At 45.0% G+C, this 18,377-nt stretch overlaps 1 long non-coding RNA gene across 2 annotated transcripts in view; it reads left to right on the top strand.

Moving 5' to 3' along the window:
- The first annotated feature begins 2,142 nt into the window (after window positions 1-2,142).
- Window positions 2,143-18,377, top strand: part of LOC130544492 (uncharacterized) — a 33,826-nt gene continuing 17,591 nt past the window's right edge. Inside the window, exons 1-3 of one of the 2 annotated variants that reach the window (XR_008960804.1) lie at window positions 2,143-2,173; window positions 2,742-2,851; window positions 3,398-3,508. This is a non-coding gene — a long non-coding RNA (uncharacterized LOC130544492). Of the gene's footprint in view, window positions 2,174-2,741; window positions 2,852-3,397; window positions 3,509-18,377 lie in introns of those variants that run through there. The other variant, XR_008960803.1, reaches the window with a different exon arrangement.

The following is an 18,377-nucleotide window of genomic DNA, read 5'->3' as shown; positions in this document are numbered from 1 at the left end:
TCTAAGATGTCTAAAATTCTGACTGTAAATGATCTCTATGCTTCAGAGATTTGGGCAGGACAAGGGAGGAGTCCAGAGACCGTAAACGCCTCTGTTACCTGTGTTGACCATGGAGCAGGTAACCTTCTGTAGGGGTCCTTTTGATGTCTCTGAGCTATGGGGAAGGTGCTTTCATCTCAAGCTCCTCCATTTGGTAGTGGTGATAAGGATAAGAGTAATTTTTATCTCATACCATCTGTGGGCCCTGATCTTGACCTCCTAGGGAAACCCTCCTTTATCATTTCACCCAGCTCAAAATGACCGGGCAAACCCTCAAAGCATGGGCCCTATTTCTGCCCCCAGCACATATTGTCCATCTGTTTCAAAAAGAAAAAAGAGAACTAAAAAATGCCCTTGCCAACATCAAGGTGAGAACACAAAAGAACCTCTCTGTCCCCCGTAAGATTAAAGTCATACCGACTTGTACATACTGAAAAGATAAGAAAAGTCTGTCACTTTCTGGAATCTTCTGCCTCATCGTGATGGGTAACTTTACCTAACACAAAACAGAACAAATATATAACCCTGCCCTAAATGTTCCTTCCCTGGAGCACTCCCTTCTTTGTGAAGACTGTGTCTCCCAGGCATCTGACCTGACTTGGGTTTGAATAAAACTCTCTTCATTTCTCTCTAAAATGTTTTAAAATGTTCCTTCCTTTAGTGTTGACAATAACACTATGTTTTCTTTTCAAGTGAAAAATAAATGTTCCTGGTTCACAACCGTGACAGCACAGAAGGCCGGCTGTTCCTCCTGGCCCCTACCCTGCAGAACCAAGCATGTGTATATAGATTGCAGCACAAATGGGCTCATCCTAGAAGGATGCTTTGAAGGTCTGAGAAGCACTATCCACTCCATGGGTGAGACAAGAAGGCAAAGCTATTCCCGCTTGGAGCATTCCTTTTGGGGCTTAAAATTGCCTTGGACATGCATGAAAGCATTGCCATTTCCTAAAGCCCAAAGCTGGAACAGTCTGAGAGCAGCTGACCTAGCCAGAATCCAGGCACACACCTGTAGGAAGGGTTGGTGCAGAAGGGAAGGGGCAGGGCTCTGAGGGTGTTCTGCAGCTAGAGGGGTCCGCGGAAGGGGCAGTGTGTGTGTGTGTGTGTGTGTGTGTGTGTGTGCGCGCGCGCGCGCACGCGCGCACGCTTGGGGCCCTGCCCGTGATCACAGTCATGCCTGCGCTGGGCATTGAGCCAAGGAGGCAGGTCTTGGACCCCTTGCACTCCCAGAGTTGTGAGTCATGGGGCCGGTTGCCCCGCATTCAAGGGGATGGAAACCGCACACTCCCAAACCAATCACCCCATGGGGGTGGAGCTACGTCTCGGGGGGCAAACCCAGAGCAGACCTAAGATGCAGACTGGGAACCAGGGAAGGGGAGCTCTGAGAGATTCAAAGTGTGGAGTTCCTGGCTGAGTGAATGCATGCTGTGTGCCTGTGTGGGGCATGGTCTGGGAGTAGGGGCACCCCAGGTGAGAGGTGGGGTTCTGGAAGGGCATGTGGAGGGAGTTCATTTGGAGATTCAGTTGAGTTTTCTTTTTCCCTTGATAGTCTCTTCTGCCTACTCTCTGTCAACTGGCCTTACATAGCAAACCCATGGACTCCAGGGCACCTGCTCAGCAGAGCTTTTGTGGTATTGGTCACAGACATTCCAGGGTTTCACTTGTTCCCCAGCAAGAGCGAGAGTAAGGACCGCACGGTCCCCAACTTCAGTGCGGTGCCCCTGTCCCCTGACACAGTGCAGGTAATGGACCTTGAGCAGTTCCCCAAGTTCAGCAGGGTGTTCCCTGTTCCTTCAGGCACATGTGTGGCACTAGGAAACCCCAGAGCCGTTACCCAACTTCAGCATTGTGCTGCCTGTTCCCTGGGAATGGTGGCAATGGGCTGGAAGATAATTACTACTAAAAGACAAGTCTGTGTTTCCCTTCTCCCAGAAACTGCAGCAGGCATGCTGGCTTTAGGTCCGAGGAGCCGCCTTCTCCCCACCTGACAACACTTCTCTTCTCTGGCTCCGTGAGACCCGAGGTTTTGAACATCTGCATCTGAGTCAGTGAGGCAGCTTGACACAGGACACCAGCATTCAGAGAAAGCGGCAGTTCCATTTGGAGAAATGTCATATCCACGTCAGGACTGGAGGTAACACCTCTCATTAACCCACTATCTCCTGGGCTTTTCTCTTTTCTCTAGTTGAGCCATGAAGTAAAACTTTAGTAATAGTGTCAGTGTTCTGAATTTGGTGAAGGAGGTACTTAGTTTCTGAACTTAGAGCACTTTGCAGGGGATCCCATTTTCTCTGTTCATTGACTGCTTATGAATGTATTTTGAACAGCTGTTTCCTAGAAACACTCTTTCATTAGAAAGGGAAGGTTAGATTTACTCTTTGTGTATTTTTAAGATATACATCTAACAGTGTTTATTCAGTTGGGCCTACGATATGGGTGAGTGGCCACCATTTAGGGTTAGATGGCTTTTTGTCGTCAGATACAGATATGGATGATGTCTTGTCATTTGTCAAAGGTGATGTTTCATCACTGATTAGTCTTTTCATCCCAAGAATTACAATGAGGGTCGAGGGAAAATTCAAAATTATTTAAAGCAGCCTTTTCCTGTTTAAAAGTTAAGCTTGACTATCTAGCTTTACTAGATGTATCAACTCAATATTTTGAGGTGCCATATTCTCTCTGTCATTTCTTTGGTGGTGCAGTCAGAAGGAGAGTCTTTGGGAATTCTTTTGGATAGAGTCATGCTGGTGGCTTCAAGGGGCCTGGTGACGGGAGCCCTGGGCTGAGTTCTGGAACTACTTGCTTGACGCCGGTGAGTCAGGTTATCCCACAGAGTTTCTGTTTCCTCCTTATGAGATTGCTGGAAGGTGAAATAAGTCAAGCAGAGAAAGGCAATTTTGATACGGATTCACTCATTCATGGAACAGGAGAAATAGCAGGGAGCTCAGTAGGAGAAGGAAGGGAAGAATGAAGGGTGGGGTAAACAGAAGGGGGAATGAACCACGACAGACTATGGACTCTGGGAAACAAACTGAGGGCTTCAGAGGGGTTTGGTGGGGGATTGGGATAGGCCGGTGATGGGTATTAAGGAGGGCACGTATTGCATGGAGCCCTGGGTGTTGTACGCAAACAATGAATCATGGAACACTACATCAAAAACTAAGGATGTAGTGTATGGTGACTAACATAACATAATAAAAAAAAATTTAAAAAAGAAAATAAAGAAATTGATGGGAGGTCATATCTGTGGAAAGTCTTTTTACACAGAAACTGTTCTGCCTATTGAAGAGCAACTAAAAACGAGGTGATTTGGGCTCTATTATTCTGTAAATAATAATTTTAAAACTCCCTGTCCTAGGGATATGGTATTTTATTGCATAAGGAGGCCTGAGAAGGCTGCAATGAAAGATTGAGATCTCAGAACACGTTCATGTTCCATGCATACATCACTTAACAGTTTGCACAGGTAGGAAGGTAAGTGGAGATAAATACGAAAGAAAGGGAAAGAAGGTGTGAACCATTCATTAGGTAGCCTTCTCCCTTTCTCAGGAAAGCCTTGGGCCAGTGTAATTGTGGAAGAAGAGGGGGAATCCTGGAGCTTTGCAGCAGATGGGGGTTCCAGGTCTGGGTAGAGGTGACGGGTCCCAGAGGAGAGCTGAGTGCATTCTGCAGCAGGGTATGGGCTGGGCGCGCTCCTGGGGTGGCTGTGGTCTCCCATGTGAACGTTGTGACAGGTGAGGGCTGTGAGCTGGTTCCTGGCTGAGGACAGTTGAGGCACAGGTGGAGAGCTGGCCGAGTCCCTTCTTCAGGGCCACCAGCCTCAGCCAGCACACACAGAATCATCGTTTGTCCCTGTCACTCCAATTCAGGCAGTCAGAGTTGCCAGGCCGAGATGTTTGCTGGAGCTTCTTTCCTTGCATGTGTGTGAAGTTTCAAACCTGAAGTGGTGGACATGATGGGTCCTCAGAAAATCCGTAACTCTTTTATTTCCTGCTCTTATATCGACCAGTGAAGTGAATCGGACCGGCTAGTAGAAGGGGCTATCTGTGCGTTTTTATTTCCCAGTTTAATTAAAGAATGGGAAAACAGTCTTGTGAAATATTAAAAGAATCCTTTGTTGGTGTTCATGTCCCCCCCCCGGGGTGGGGGTGCTTACCTGGAGACCCATCCAGGGCTCTGGAAGCTTGACCCGGTGAGTCACTTGCGACTTGAGCTGGGGAATTAATGAAGAAAACAGAATGAATGCTGGAGTTTGCCTGTATCATTTGGACTCAGACACGTCCATGTAGCATCGGAACTCTTCACCCATGAGGCGTGTCGGGATCCCTGAGGTTGTGGGCTTTGCTTTATGGGCTGAGGTTTTGTCTTCATCCTTATCTGGACAAGAGCCATGCCATCGGGCAATGGAGATCCAAATCCTTAGGTGACCATATCATCATCATCATTATCATGATTATTAATTATTATTATTATTTTAAGAAGCAAGAGAGACATTGACTTTGAAATAAAATTATCAAAAGAAAGAACACAAGGTCAAATATATACGTGATGATTGAACTTGTGGTATCTCTCATTGGTGTGGGTCTTGTAGGGCTGCCCGAATGAGAAAGACCAAGGAATTCTATGTGGATAAAAGTGTGCTGTACACAGGGAGTGTTTTATTCCATCATTTGACCTCTCTCTCTGAAGGGAAAATAGAGTGGTGACTGGAGCTTGGTTCTGATTGGAAGGCCTGGGAGGTCAGTGAATCGAAAGAGCAGTGTTCATGCTTACATGGTTCTCAGTGCCCAGTGAGCGAAGTTTGGACGCTTGGACTCGGAAGCATTGGTGTTCAGGGAGGATGTTGTCCGAGTTTGCAGCACATCGAGACACTTGGCTGGTCTGCCTAATTGGGCCAGTTTCTGCCTTTCTAAGGGCAGCTTGAAAGTGGCTTGTAAACCTAGGACATTTGTGGAGTGTTCTGCATGGGACCACTGTGTGGGCCGGTGTAGACACAACCCAGGGAATTCCAGAGCTAATGATGAGCACGTTTGTGAGGCTGGAGTTTGCTTCTCTGTGAGAAGGATTGAGCTGGAGTGGAAAGAAGTCTCTGGGTCTTAGGACTCACTGAGCGGATCCAAGCCTGGCAGGGTGCTGAGATCAGATGTCTGTTTCCCAGGATTTTGGCCAGAGGGATATTTGGGCTCTGGGCAGCATCTCTGCTCAGGTTTCTTGGATGAGCACCTCAGGGAAGAGGAGTGAATGTGTGTGCTCACCTGTCATCGAGGAAGGTTTCTGGTTTCAGGTTTCGTGTACAGGTGAATTCCTCATATGGCTCCCTTACCTGATGGTGTTCAGGGTGCAGGAGGTGGATGGACCCCCTCGTCCCGGGCATCCTGGCTGTGTAAGAGTCCTGGGGCACCTTTTCCCCTGGACTTTGGACCAGGAAATTGGGAGCAGTAGGTGATGAAGCCATCAGTTGATGCCTCAGTTTCTTCCCTGCCAAGATGAACTGGAGATTAAAATAAGTGCTATGGAAATATAAAGGAGGAGACAGGACTGGGGGTGCTGAAGGGAAGGTGGGGATGGTGTTTGGTATTCACATAGGGGTCAGGTGGTACTTCACTAGGAGGGTGATGCTTGAGTCAAGATCTAGGGAAGGTCAGTGATATCACATGAAGAGCATTCTAAACAGAATGGAAAGCATGTGCAAAGGCCCCAGGGAAGGAGCATACCAGGTGCATCCATGAGCTACAAGATGGCCCTGTGACCACAGGCGACAGCTTAGGACTTGCATCATCAAGGTGACAGAGTGACAGAAAGCCATAGCAGGGCTGTGACCCCATGGGACCCTGTTTCACTGGGTCATCCTGGCTGCAGGGTTGAGAGCAGATGACAGAGGGTTGAGGTTGGGCAAGGGAGGTCAATGATGACTCTTTTCCAGGAACTCAGGCAAGAGATGGGCTCCAGTGTGGTCCAGACAGGGGGCCTTGAAAGGAGTGGTGAGTCCTACGGTGGGTACGTCTTGAAGATGGAGCTCACAGGATTTGCCGACAGCTTAGATATTGAGGATGGGAGAAAGGAGGAACTGGGGTAGCTCCCAGCTGTTGTGGGTTGTCCTGAGCGAGGGGAAGGAGAAGGTATCTGGGGGTAGGAGGTAGTCCGCGTTCGGCATGCTGAGGAAGGTGCCTTTCTGGGTGGATCTGCTGAGGTTTGTTTCCAGGAGAAGCTTTCACATCTCCTCCCTCAGCAACGGTGAAGTATAAGTATTCCCCATTTTTTAAAAGTTCATGGGAAGACACTTGGCTTTTTGGAAAGATCTCCGTTATCACCTGGTTTCACTAATGGGAAGAAACCTGAAGAGGATGTTCCTTATGAAAATAGTTGAACGGTGAGCTTTGCATTCAGCATCTGTTTGGGGAGAAGCACGACAGACGCAGTGTGCACCGTAACCAGCTCCTTCCTGTAAACCGCTCTCCGTGTCCAGCCACCAGCGCTTTGAATTCTGTTTGTGAGCATCTGCTGTGCTTTCTCTCCATTTATTTTCGGCATCCATTAGGAATTGTGTCCTGGGTCCTGAGAAATGCCAACAATAAGTAAATTTAGGAGTCTGAGCATGGTCACTAATTTTTCCATATTAATTAATGGTCATTCCTTCTTTACACCCTTTCTGCTCTGAAAGGTTTCCTAGGAGTACTGTACTTTCAAAGAGCTGGGGAACCTGTACCCCATCCTGCGGGGTTCACTTTAGTCTCCATGCTGCACAGAACATTCCATGGCTGTCGGATTTTAACACACAAACCTGTATCTTTGACCACCTTCACCCTTCCCATCCTCCTCTGAATCAGGCACCCACAAATCTATTCTCCATATCTATGTGTTCAGTAATTTCTTTCCCCATGTTGTATGTACATGTGAGCATCTGTAATTGCCTTTCTGTGTCTGAGTTCTTCAGGAGGGAGCCCCATCAGTCATCTGATAGAGCACTTTCATGGATCCCCTGTGAGGCAAGGATGATGCCCGGCCTTGGAGGGGGGCCACAGGTCCGCCCTCAGGATCCATGTCTCCCACTCCAGCCTTTTCAGAATGGACCTCTCACACCAAATCTAGGGTTAGGGGTAAGGCATAGGAGAATGAGAGTTCCAATAGGGTGGATGTGTCCAGAATTTCCACGGTGGGGGCGGGGATTGATGGCATGGATTGGGGTGAGTGTGAAGCAGTGGGTTTGTGCCCATGAGCCAGTGAATGTGGGGGATCGAGGTAATCAAGTACAGAAGTAATTAGGATTTCTCCCCCTCGACCTCCTTTCTGGAGTCCCAAATAAAACGGTTTCGCTTTGGGTGGCATACTGAGGCCTTAGGTATGACTCAGGCTTCTTCATCTCCGTATCTTTGGAGGCAGACCTCTGGGAGTGGACTACTCAGAATCCAACCTATGATTACTGTCATGGAGGGGAGGATGGAAAGCCCGATTGACCGGCTCTAAACAAACTGACCTGGGGGCTGAGGAGAGTGCCAGTGTCACGGATGAGGGCCTAGAGTTCCGCTGAAAGTGGAGATTCGCTGGGCTTAGGTCAGGTGTTCACTTAGGTTTCTTCTCGCAAAACTTTCTGGAGTCCCAAATGGCATATTTTAGTTCTGTGTGGCAGGCTACTGCCTAACATTGCTCAGTGGTACCTGATCCCTGTGCTTTGGAGTCAGGCGTATGGGAATAAACCTAACAGACCCCAAACTAGAATTAAGGCGTGGGTCTAGGGGCATGACCCTAAAGATCAGCCAGCAGATGCGACCTTCCAGGGGCCAAGAGTAGGGCATGATTTGGGTTGCATCTGAAACACAGCAGTTGCAGGCAGGGGGGCTTTGAATGTGGGGTTCGTTGGGTTTGGAACAGCTGGGAATTCATAACTTCTGCTCTGCATTCCTTCTGTGGGTCCAAATGGCACAGTTTCCATCTGCATGGCATGCTGATTTGCAGGTATGACTCAGGTTTCCCCAGTCGCTGTGTGTTTGCCTCCTGGAAAGACCTCTTGGAAGCCAACGGAACATTTGGCTTAGGGCTCAGGAGCCTGGGAGGGACCATCTCCTGGTTTTGAGCTCACCATTGCTGTGTCCTGATTTGAGTAGGTGGGTTGTGGAGAAGGGAAGGCTCAGGGTTTTCGTCCAAGGGGACCCTGAATGCGGGAGCCAGCTAGAATTGATTCAGTGGGATATGCAGATTTTTCAGCCCCCGAATACCTCTGCATCCCAGATGGTACGTTTTCTTTCTGTGTGGCATGCTGAGGCCTCAGATAGGGCTCAGGTTTCCCAAATCCCTATCTTTGTGCCATCTCTCTAGGAGTGGACCCCTGAGTACCCAAGCTATGGTGAGTGTCACGCCCTAGGAGGCTGCAAAGCCCAATCGACTGGCTCTGCCACCCTGTTGAGGCTCAGGAGAGTGGGCTGGAGAGACTGTCGGCACAGTGTTTAGGGGTCAGGAATCCACTGGAAGTGATTTTCTCTTTGCTTTGGTCAGGTGTTCCCTGAGGTTTCTCCTTCTCAGAGTGCTTTCTGGAGTCCCAGATGACAACCTTTCCTTCTGTGTGGCAGGCTTTGTGTCCTGACATTGCTCAGCAGTCCCCATTCCCTGGTCCTTGGAGCTAGATGTCTCGGAATGGACCTCACACTACTCAACGTGTAGTAAGGGCACGGGTCTAGGTGTATGGCTGTTCAGATGAGCCATCCGATGTGAGATTCCAGGGGCCTAAGAGGAGGGTGTGCTTTGGGTTGAATGTCAGACACAGGAGTTGCCCACAGGGGGTCTGTGGAAGTGGTGTCTCGCTGGGATTGGATCAGGTAGGCATTCTTATTTCTCTTCCTCTGCAGGTCCAAATGGTACGGTTTCCCTCTCTGTGGCATGCTGATTCACCAATGTGGCTCAGGTTTCCCCAGTCCCTGTGTGTTTGGTGCTTGGCTCCTGGAATGGTCTCTGGGAACCCAACGGAGCATTTGGCTTAGGGCTCAGGAGCATGGGAAAGACCATATCTTGGTTTTGAACTCAGCATTGCCGTGTCCTGATTTGAGTAGGTGGGTTGTGGAGAAAGGAAGGCTCAGGGTTTTCATCCAAGGGTCTCCTGAATGCGGGAGCTGGACGGGATTGACTGTGTGGGATATGCAGATTTCTCCTGCTCCTAATAGCCTCTAGAGTCCCAGATGGCACTCTTTTCTTTCTGTGTGGCATGCTTTGGCCCCAATCGGGCTCAGGCTTCCCCAATACCTATATCTTTGTGCTGTGTCTCTAGGAGTGAAACCCTGAGAACCCAACCTAATGTTAATGTCAGGCCCTAGGAGGATGGAAATCTCAATCGGCTGGCTCTGCGACCCTATCGGGTCTGAGGAGAGTGGGTTGGGGAGACTGTTGGCACAGTGTTTAGGGGCCAGGAATCTGCTGGAATTGGTTTCGTCTGGGCTTGGGTCAGGTGTTCCCTGAGGTTTCCCCGTCTCAGAGTGCTTTCTGGAGTCCCAAATGGCAGCCATGTATAGTGTTGTGTCTTTCCTTGTATAGTGTTGTGTCTCAGAGATAAGTGTTTTTCATTTTCATCAGGTGTCCGTGACCAATTTGATGAATGCTTCCATATTCATGAATGATGATATTATGGGTAAGTGGGTTCCTGTACAATGTTCTTTCTTACCTATAAGTTTATGGCACTTTGGTTAGGTTGCTGCAATCACTTATGATAGGGAGTCCACATTAACCAAATATATTGTATGTTGTAAGATGGTTCCTGTACACTGTTGTTTCTCAGTTATATGTTCGGAGGACTTACCCAATGGAACCATAACCACCTTGATTCATGCTTCCATCTTCAGAAGGCTGATGTGATTTGAAGGGCATTATCCTCACACCATTGTTTCTTAGCTATAAGTATGGGAAAATTTCCCTAGGCCTACACACACAATGTTGAATAGGCATCAGTATTGATTAGGCTGATGTTAGTTGAAGGTGTTTTCCTGTACACGGTGGTTCATTACCAATAAGGATGGGGAATAGTCCTCAAGATTCAAGAAACTGTTCATTAATGCTTCCATATTCATGAAAGATGCTGTTAATTGTTAATGCTATTCTGTAAAGTGGTGTTGTCAAGGGATAGGTATGTGGTCCTTTTCTTCTGATTCTACCTCCTCCTTGGTTCATGTTTCCATATTCGTGAATGGTGATGTTCATTGTAAAGGGTTCTATCCTCTACATGGTTTTTTCTTAGATATATGTATGCGGTTTGGTGATTCATACACACCCTATTTTCTGAAGGATTGTATAATCATGAGGGTGATTTTAGCTGAGGGCAGTCCCTATACACTGTTGTTTCTTACAGATATGTACTTAGACCTTTCCTAAAGCTTCGACAACCACTTTGAGTCATGCTTCCCTATTTCTAATCAGTGATATTATTGGTAGACATTATCCTGACACTGTTGTTTCCTAGAGAGAAGGGTGTGGTCATTTCCCTAGGACTGCAACACAATTTTGCGAAGGGATCCCTATGCAGGAGGTTGCTTTAATTGGAGGACGGTTCAAAGACACTGCTATCTATTACGTACAAGAATGGGGCACAAATTTCATGTTTCAAGACCACTATGGTAAAATCTTCCTTACTCTTGAAAGATGATGTTCATTGGTCTTTCCTTGTATAGTGTTGCGTCTCAGAGATAAGTTTTTGGCACTCTTGTCAGGCTTCCACAACCATTTTGGTTAATGCTTCCATATTCATGAATTTTGATATTAGGGCTAAGTGGGTTCCCGTACACTGTTGTTTCTTACAGATAAGTTTATGGCCTTTTCATTACATTGCCACAACCATTTACGATAAGGATGCCACATTAACCAAAGATATTGTACGTTGTAAGATGGCTCCTGTACACTGTTGTTTCTCAGCTTTATGTTCGTAGGCCTTACCAGAGGGTACCCTAGTGACCTTGACCGATGCTTTCGTCTTTAGGAAGGCTGATGTGACTTGAAAGGCATTATCCTGACACTGTTGTTGCTTAGCTATAATTATGTGGACCTTTCCCTAGGCGTACACACCCAATCTTGAATAGGGATCAGTGTTGAGGAGGCTGATATTAGTTGAAGGTGTTTTCCTGTATACGGTGGTATATTACCAAAAGGTTGGGGCACGGTCCTCAAGATTTACAAACTTTTCATTAGGGGCGCCTGGGTAGCACAGCGGTTAAGCGTCTGCCTTCGGCTCTGGGCGTGATCCTGGCGTTATGGGATCGAGCCCCACATCAGGCTCCTCTGCTATGAGCCTGCTTCTTCCTCTCCCACTCCCCCTACTTGTGTTCCCTCTCTCGCTGGTTGTCTCTATCTCTGTCAAATAAATAAATAAAATCTTTAAAAAATAAAAATAAAAAATAAAAACTTTTCATTAATGTTTCCATATTCATGAAAGATGATGTTAATTGTTAATGCTATTCTCTAAAGTGGTATTGTCTTGGGATATGTATGTGGTCCTTTCCCTCTAATTCCACCTCCACCTTGGATCATATTTCCATATGCGTGAATGCTGATATCCATTGTAAGGGGTTCTTTCCTATACACTGTTGTTTCTTAGATATATGTATGCGTGCCTTTGGTGATTCATAACCCCCTATTTTCTTTTTTTTAGTGTTTTTTAAATTATTTTATGTTAGTCACCATACAGTATATCCCTTGTTTTTGATGTAAATTTCAATGATTCATTAGTTGCGTATAACACCCAGTGCACCATACAATACGTACCCTCCTTAATGCCCATCACCAGCCTCTCCCATTCCCTCACCCCTCACCCCTCTGAAACAATCAGTTTCTATCTCAGAGTCCATTATCTGCCATGCTTTATTCCCCCTTCTCATTACCCCCCCTTTTTATCCCTTTCTTCTCTTACCGATCTTCCTAGTTCTTATGTTCCATAATTGAGAGAAAAAATATGATAATTGTCTTTCTCTGCTTGACTTATTTCACTTAGCATTACCTCCTCCAGTACCGTCCATGTTGCAGCAAATGTTGAGAAATCATTGGTCTTTCCTTGTATACTGTTGTGTCTCAGAGATAAGTTTTTGGCACTTTCGTAAGGCTCCACGACCACGTTGGTGAATGCTTCCATACTCATTATTAATGATGTCAGGGCTAAGTGGGTTCCCGTACACTGTTTCTTACAGATAAATTTTTGGCATTGTAGTTATGTTGCCAGAACCACTTACAAAAAATTGTACGTTGTAATATATTTCCTGTACACTGTGGTTTCTCAGGTATATTTCAGTAGGCTTTTCCTAATGGTACTATAACCACCTAGATTCCTGCTTCCATCTTCAGGAAGGCTGATGTAACTTGAAGGGCATTATCCTGACACCATTGTTTCTTAGCTATAAGTATGTGGACCTTTACCTAGGCCTACAGAGCCAAAATTGAATCGGGATCAGTGTTGAGGAGGCTGATGTGAGTTGAAGGTGTCTTCCTGTACACAGTGGTTCATTAGCAATAAGGATTGGGCAGAGTCCCCGAGATTCCAGAACCTTTTCATTAATTCTTCCTTACTTGTGAAGGATTATGTTCATTGGTCTTTCCTTGTATAGTGTTGTGTCTCAGAGATAAGTGTTTGGCACTTTAGTCAGGCTTTCACGTCCAATTTGGTTACTGCTTCCATATTCACGAAGGATGATGTTAGGGCTAAGCGGGTTCCTGTACACTGTTGTTTCATATAAAAAAGCTTAAGGATTTTCTTTACGATGCCACAACCACTTACGATAGAGATTCCACATTAACCAAAGATACTGTATGTTGTAAGAGGGTTCCTGTACACTGTTTTTTCTCAGCTTTATGTTCGAAGGCCTTTCCTAACGGTACCATAACCACTTTGATTCCTCCTTCCATCTTCAGGGAAGTCTGATGTGACTTGAAGGGAATTATGCTGACACCGTTGTTTCTTATCTCTAAGTATGTGGACATTTCCCTAGGCCAACACACCCAGTGTTGAGTTGGGATCACTATTGAGGAGGTTGATATGAGTTGAAGGTGTTTTCCTGTACACGGTGGTTTATTACCTAAAGGATGGGGCAAAGTCTTGGTAATTCCAGAACCTTTTCATTCATGCTTCCATAATCATGAAAGATGGTGTTCATTGGTCTTTCCTTGTATAGTGTTGTCTCTCAGAGATACGTGTTTTGCACTTTCGTAGGCTTCCACGACCATTTTCGTTAATGCTTCCATGTTCACGAATGATGGTGTTAGGGCTAATTTGTTCTTGTACACTGTTGTTTCTTACAGATTAGTTTATGGCATGTTCTTTACGTTGCCACAACCACTTACGATAGGAATTCTACACTGAGCAAAGATACTGTACGTTATTTGTTATTTTTTTACTTAAATTTCTGCCAGATTTGGTCTCATTTCTGCCCTTAGAGATTCTATATTATCATCAATATTTTCGTTAATACTTTTTCAAGTCTACACACCATCTTCACCTTTGTTACTCTGAATTCCATTTCTGATAATTTGGTTATGTCCATATCCATTAGTTCTGTGGCAGAAGCCACAGACTCATTTTCTTTTCTTTGCTGGGGTGGATTTCTCCTTCTAGACATTCTAATGAGAAGTTGTGGGTTTGTCCAGAGCCCAAATTATTGACTGGGACCCAGGCCATGAGCCCTTGTTTTATGGGGATCTTAGGGATGTGGGCTTCTTGATTTTTCAGCCTGCCTTCTGGGGGAGGGGCCTGCCAAGCCGATATTAAGGTTAACCCTGTTTGGGTATAGTCTCTGTGTCCCCTGCAAGGGGGGATGGGGATGGGCACAGAGTAATTCGGTATTTCCAGGCTTTTGTTCTCTGGCGGCTTTCCCTGGTGTTTTGCTGTGCCTCTTCTGAGAGCCAGAGCAGCAGTGGCCAAATTTCATCCTCTGTCTCAGAGGGATTGCGGACAGTTCTCCACTGATGTTCTGGCCACTTTAACTCTGTTTCTGTTGGTGCTGCTCAACCCTGCACTGTCCGGGATGTGAGCCCCACACCTGGCATCCCAGCTCTCACCTACAGGGCCAGTGTGTCTCTGTCCTTTGTGTTTCTAACACCGCCAGCCACCAGCGGCCCCTGAATGCTCCAGGAGCATTATGTGTCTCTTTCTTACACACTTTTGCACATGCTTCCATTTTCATGACAGAGGACTGTGAGATGCCAGATGGTTTCTCTACGGTGTTCCTTCATTGATTCAGTATATGGCACTTTCCTTATGTTTTCTTAGGCACCTGTACAAATGGTTTCATCTTCACCACCGAAGACGTGACTTCAAAGATGGCTTTGGTACAATGTTCTTTCCTAAGATTGGTTCACGTCCCTTTCCTTATGCTTTTATTCCCAATCAGACACATGCTTCCATCATCATGACAGTTTATGGGACTTGGAAAACCCTTTCCATACCCTCTTCTTCCTGAGATTACGTCTATGGCTGTTTCCTTAAGTTTCAACACACGTATTGGTAAACCCTGGTGTTTTCACTGATCAACGTTGCCTTGTCTCTACAAAAACATGGTTCACTGAATTGACTGATGGCACTTTCCTTTCGTTTTCACACAACCTTTTTGAAGGGCTTTCCTCCTCATGACTGATGTGAGTTGAGAGATGCTTTCTGTGTAGTGTTCTTACGTCGTTAAATGAAGGGCATTATCTTGATGCTTGCAGACACCGTTTGGCACAATGCTCCCACTTCATGACACCAGATGTGAGGTGCAAGATGCTTTCACATAGAGTGTTCTCTCCTTGAGTAAAGTAGGTGACCCTTTCCCTATGCATTCATAGACACTTTTTTTTTTATAATGATTTGTTATTATATTATGTTAGTCACCATACAGTACATCCCCGCTTTTCGATGTAAGGCTCGATGATTCATTAGTTGTGTATAACACCCAGTGCACCATGCAATATGTGCCCTCCTTACTACCCATCACCGGCCTATCCCATTCCCCCACACCCTCCCCTCTGAAGTCCTCAGTTTGTTTCTCATAGTCCATAGTCTCTCATGTTTCATTCCCCCTTCTGATTACCCCCCCTTTCTTTATCCCTTTCTTCCCCTACTGATCATTCTAGTTCTTATGTTCCATAGATGAGAGAAATCATATGATAGATGTCTTTCTCTGCTTGACTTATTTCACTTAACATTATCTCCTCCAGTGCCGTCCATGTTGTAGCAAATGTTGAGAACTCGTTCTTTCTGATAGCTGAGTAATATTCCATTGTATATATGGACCACAACTTCTTAATCCAGTCATCTGTTGAAGGGCATCTCGGCTCCTTCCACGATTTAGCTATTGTGGACATTGCTGCTATGAACATTGGGGTGCATATGGCCCTTCTCTTCACCACGTCTGTATCTTTGGGGTAAACACCCAGTAGTGCAATGGCTGGATCATAAGGTAGCTCGATTTTTAACTTTTTAAGGGACCTCCACACTGTTTTCCAGAGTGGCTGTACCAACTTGCATTCCCACCAACAATGTAGGAGGGATCCCCTTTCTCCACATCCTCTCCAACAATTGTTGTTTCTTGCCTTGTCTATTTTTGCCATTCTAACTGGCGTAAGGTGGTATCTCAGTGTGGTTTTGATTTGAATTTCCTTGATGGCTAATGATTTTGAACATTTTTCCATGTGTCTGTTAGCCATTTGTATGTCTTCATTGAAAAAGTGTCTGTTCATATCTTCTGCCCATTTTTTGATTTATTTGTTTCTCGTGTATTGAGTTTGAGAAGTTCTTTGTAGATCTTGGATACCAGTCCTTTATCTGTAGTGTCATTTGCAAATATCTTCTCCCATTCCGTGGGCTGCCTCTTAGTTTTTCTGTTTCCTTGGCTGTGCAGAAACTTTTAATCTTGATGAAGTCCCATAAATTCATTGTATCTTTTGTTTCTCTTGCCTTTGGGGATGTATCATGAAAAAGGTTGCTTTGGCCGATGTCGTAGAGGTTGCTGCCTATGTTCTCCTCTAGGATTTTGATGGATTCCTGTCTCACATCGAGGTCTTTCATCCATTTGGAGTTTATTTTTGTGTATGGTGTGAGATAGTGGTCAAGTTTCATTCTTTTGCATGTAGCTGTCCAATTTTCCCAGCACCATTTATTGAAGAGACTGTCTTTTTCCCACCGGATGTTTTTTCCTGCTTTATCAAATATTAGTTGCCCAAAGAGCCGAGGGTCATTTTCTGGGCTCTCTATTCTGTTTCATTGGTCTATGTGTCTGTTTTTGTGCCAGTACCATGCTGTCTTTGTGATCACAGCTTTGTAGTACAGCTCGAAATCCGGCATTGTGATGCCCCCAGCTTTGTTTTTCCTTTTCATCAGTTCCTTGGAGATTCGGGGTCTTTTCTGGTTCCATACAAATTTAAGGACTATTTGTTCCAGTTCTTTGAAAAATGTCCTCAGTATTTTGATCGGGATAGCATTGAAAGTGTAGATGGCTCTGGGTAGCATGGACATTTTAACTATGTTAATTCTTCCGATCCATGAGCATGGAATATCTTTCCATCTTTTTATGTCTTCCTCAATGTCTTTTAAGAATGATTTATAGTTTCTAGAATAAAGGTCCTTTACGTCTCTGGTTAAGTTAATTCCAAGGTAACGTATGGTTTTTGGTGCTATTGTAAATGGGATGGATTCCCTAATTTCTCTTTCTTCGTTCTCGTTATTCGTGTACAGAAATGCAACTGATTTCTGAGCATTGATTTTGTATCCCGCCACGTTACTGAATTGCTCTATAACTTCTAATAGTTTGGGAGTGGCTTCTTTTGGGTTTTCCATATAGAGTATCATGTCATCTGCAAAGAGAGACATTTTGACTTCTTCTTTGCCGATTTGAATACCTTTGATCCCTTTTTGTCATCTGATTGCTGTTGCAAGGACTTCTAGTACTTTGTTGAATAATAGTGGCGAGAGTGGGCATCCTTGTCGTGTTCCTGATCTTAAGGGAAAGGCTTCCAGCTTTTCCCCATTGAGAATAATATTTGCAGTAGGCTTTTCATAGATGGCTTTTATGAGATTGAGAAATGTACCTTCTATTCCTACACTCTGAAGGGTTTTAATCAGGAAAGGATGCTGTATTTTGTCAAATGCTTTTTCGGCATCGATTGAGAGGATCATATGGTTCCTGAGTCTTTTCTTGTTGATATGATGTATCACGCTGATACACCATATCGATCAATCACGCTGATTGATTTGCGAATATTGAACCACGCTTGCATCCCAGGTATGAATCCCACTTGATTGTGGTGGATAATCCTTTTAATGAACTGTTGGATTCTATTAGCAAGTATCTTGTTGAGGATTTTGGCGTCCATATTCATTAGGGAAATCGGTCTGTAATTCTCCTTTTTGAGGGGGTCTTTGCCTGGTTTGGGGATCAAGGTAATATTGGTCTCATAGAATGAGTTTGGTAGCTTTCCTTCTGTTTCTATTTTTTGAAATAGCTTTAGGAGAGTAGGTATTATTTCTTCTTTGAATGTTGGTAGAATTCCCCAGGAAAACCGTCCGGGCCTGGAGTTTTCTTATTTGGAAGGTTGTTTATCACTGACTCAATTTCTTCATCATTAATTGGCCTGTTTAAGAAATCAGTTTCTTCCTGTTTCAATCTTGGTAGTTTATAGGTTTCCAGGAAGGATTCCATCTCTTCCAGATTGCTTAGTTTATTGGCATATAGCTGTTGATAAAAATTTCTAATAATCCTTCCAATTTCAATGGTGTTCATCGTGACCTCTCCTTTTTCATTCATAATTTTAATAATCTGGGTCCTTTGTCTTTTCTTTTGGATAAGTCTTGCCAGTGGTCTGTCAATTTTATTGATTCTCTCAAAGCTTCTAGTCCTGTTGATCTGCTCTACTGTACTTCTGGTTTCTGCTTGATTGATTTCAGCTCTAATTTTGGTCAACTGCTTCCTCGTGCGTGGATTAGGCCTGTCCCTCTGTTGCTGTTCCAGCTTCTTGAGGTGAGAATATAAAAACTGCATTTTAGATTTTTCTATTCTTTTGAGTGAGGCTTGGATGGCTATGTATTTCCCCCTTAGGACTGCCTTTGTAGTATCCCATAGGTTTTGGACTGTTGTATTTTCATTCTCATTGGTCTCCATAAATTGTTTAATTTGATTTTTGATTTCCTGGTTTATCGAGTCATTCCTGAGCAGAATGGTTCTTAGTCTCCAAGTGTTTGAGTTTCTTCCAAATTTTTCCTTGTGGTTGAGTTTCGATTTCAGAGCGTTGTGGTCTGAGAATATGCACGGGATAATTTCAATCTTTTGGTATCGGCTGAGACCTGTTTTGTGTCCCAGAACATGGTCTATTCTTGAGAATGTTCCATGGGCATTAGAATAGAATGAGTA

This window comes from Ursus arctos, unplaced genomic scaffold (genome assembly GCF_023065955.2).
Source record: "Ursus arctos isolate Adak ecotype North America unplaced genomic scaffold, UrsArc2.0 scaffold_21, whole genome shotgun sequence".
Classification (NCBI taxonomy): domain Eukaryota; kingdom Metazoa; phylum Chordata; class Mammalia; order Carnivora; family Ursidae; genus Ursus; species Ursus arctos.
Note: the sequence above shows the minus strand (reverse complement) of the source record. Positions and strands in the feature narration are given on the sequence as shown.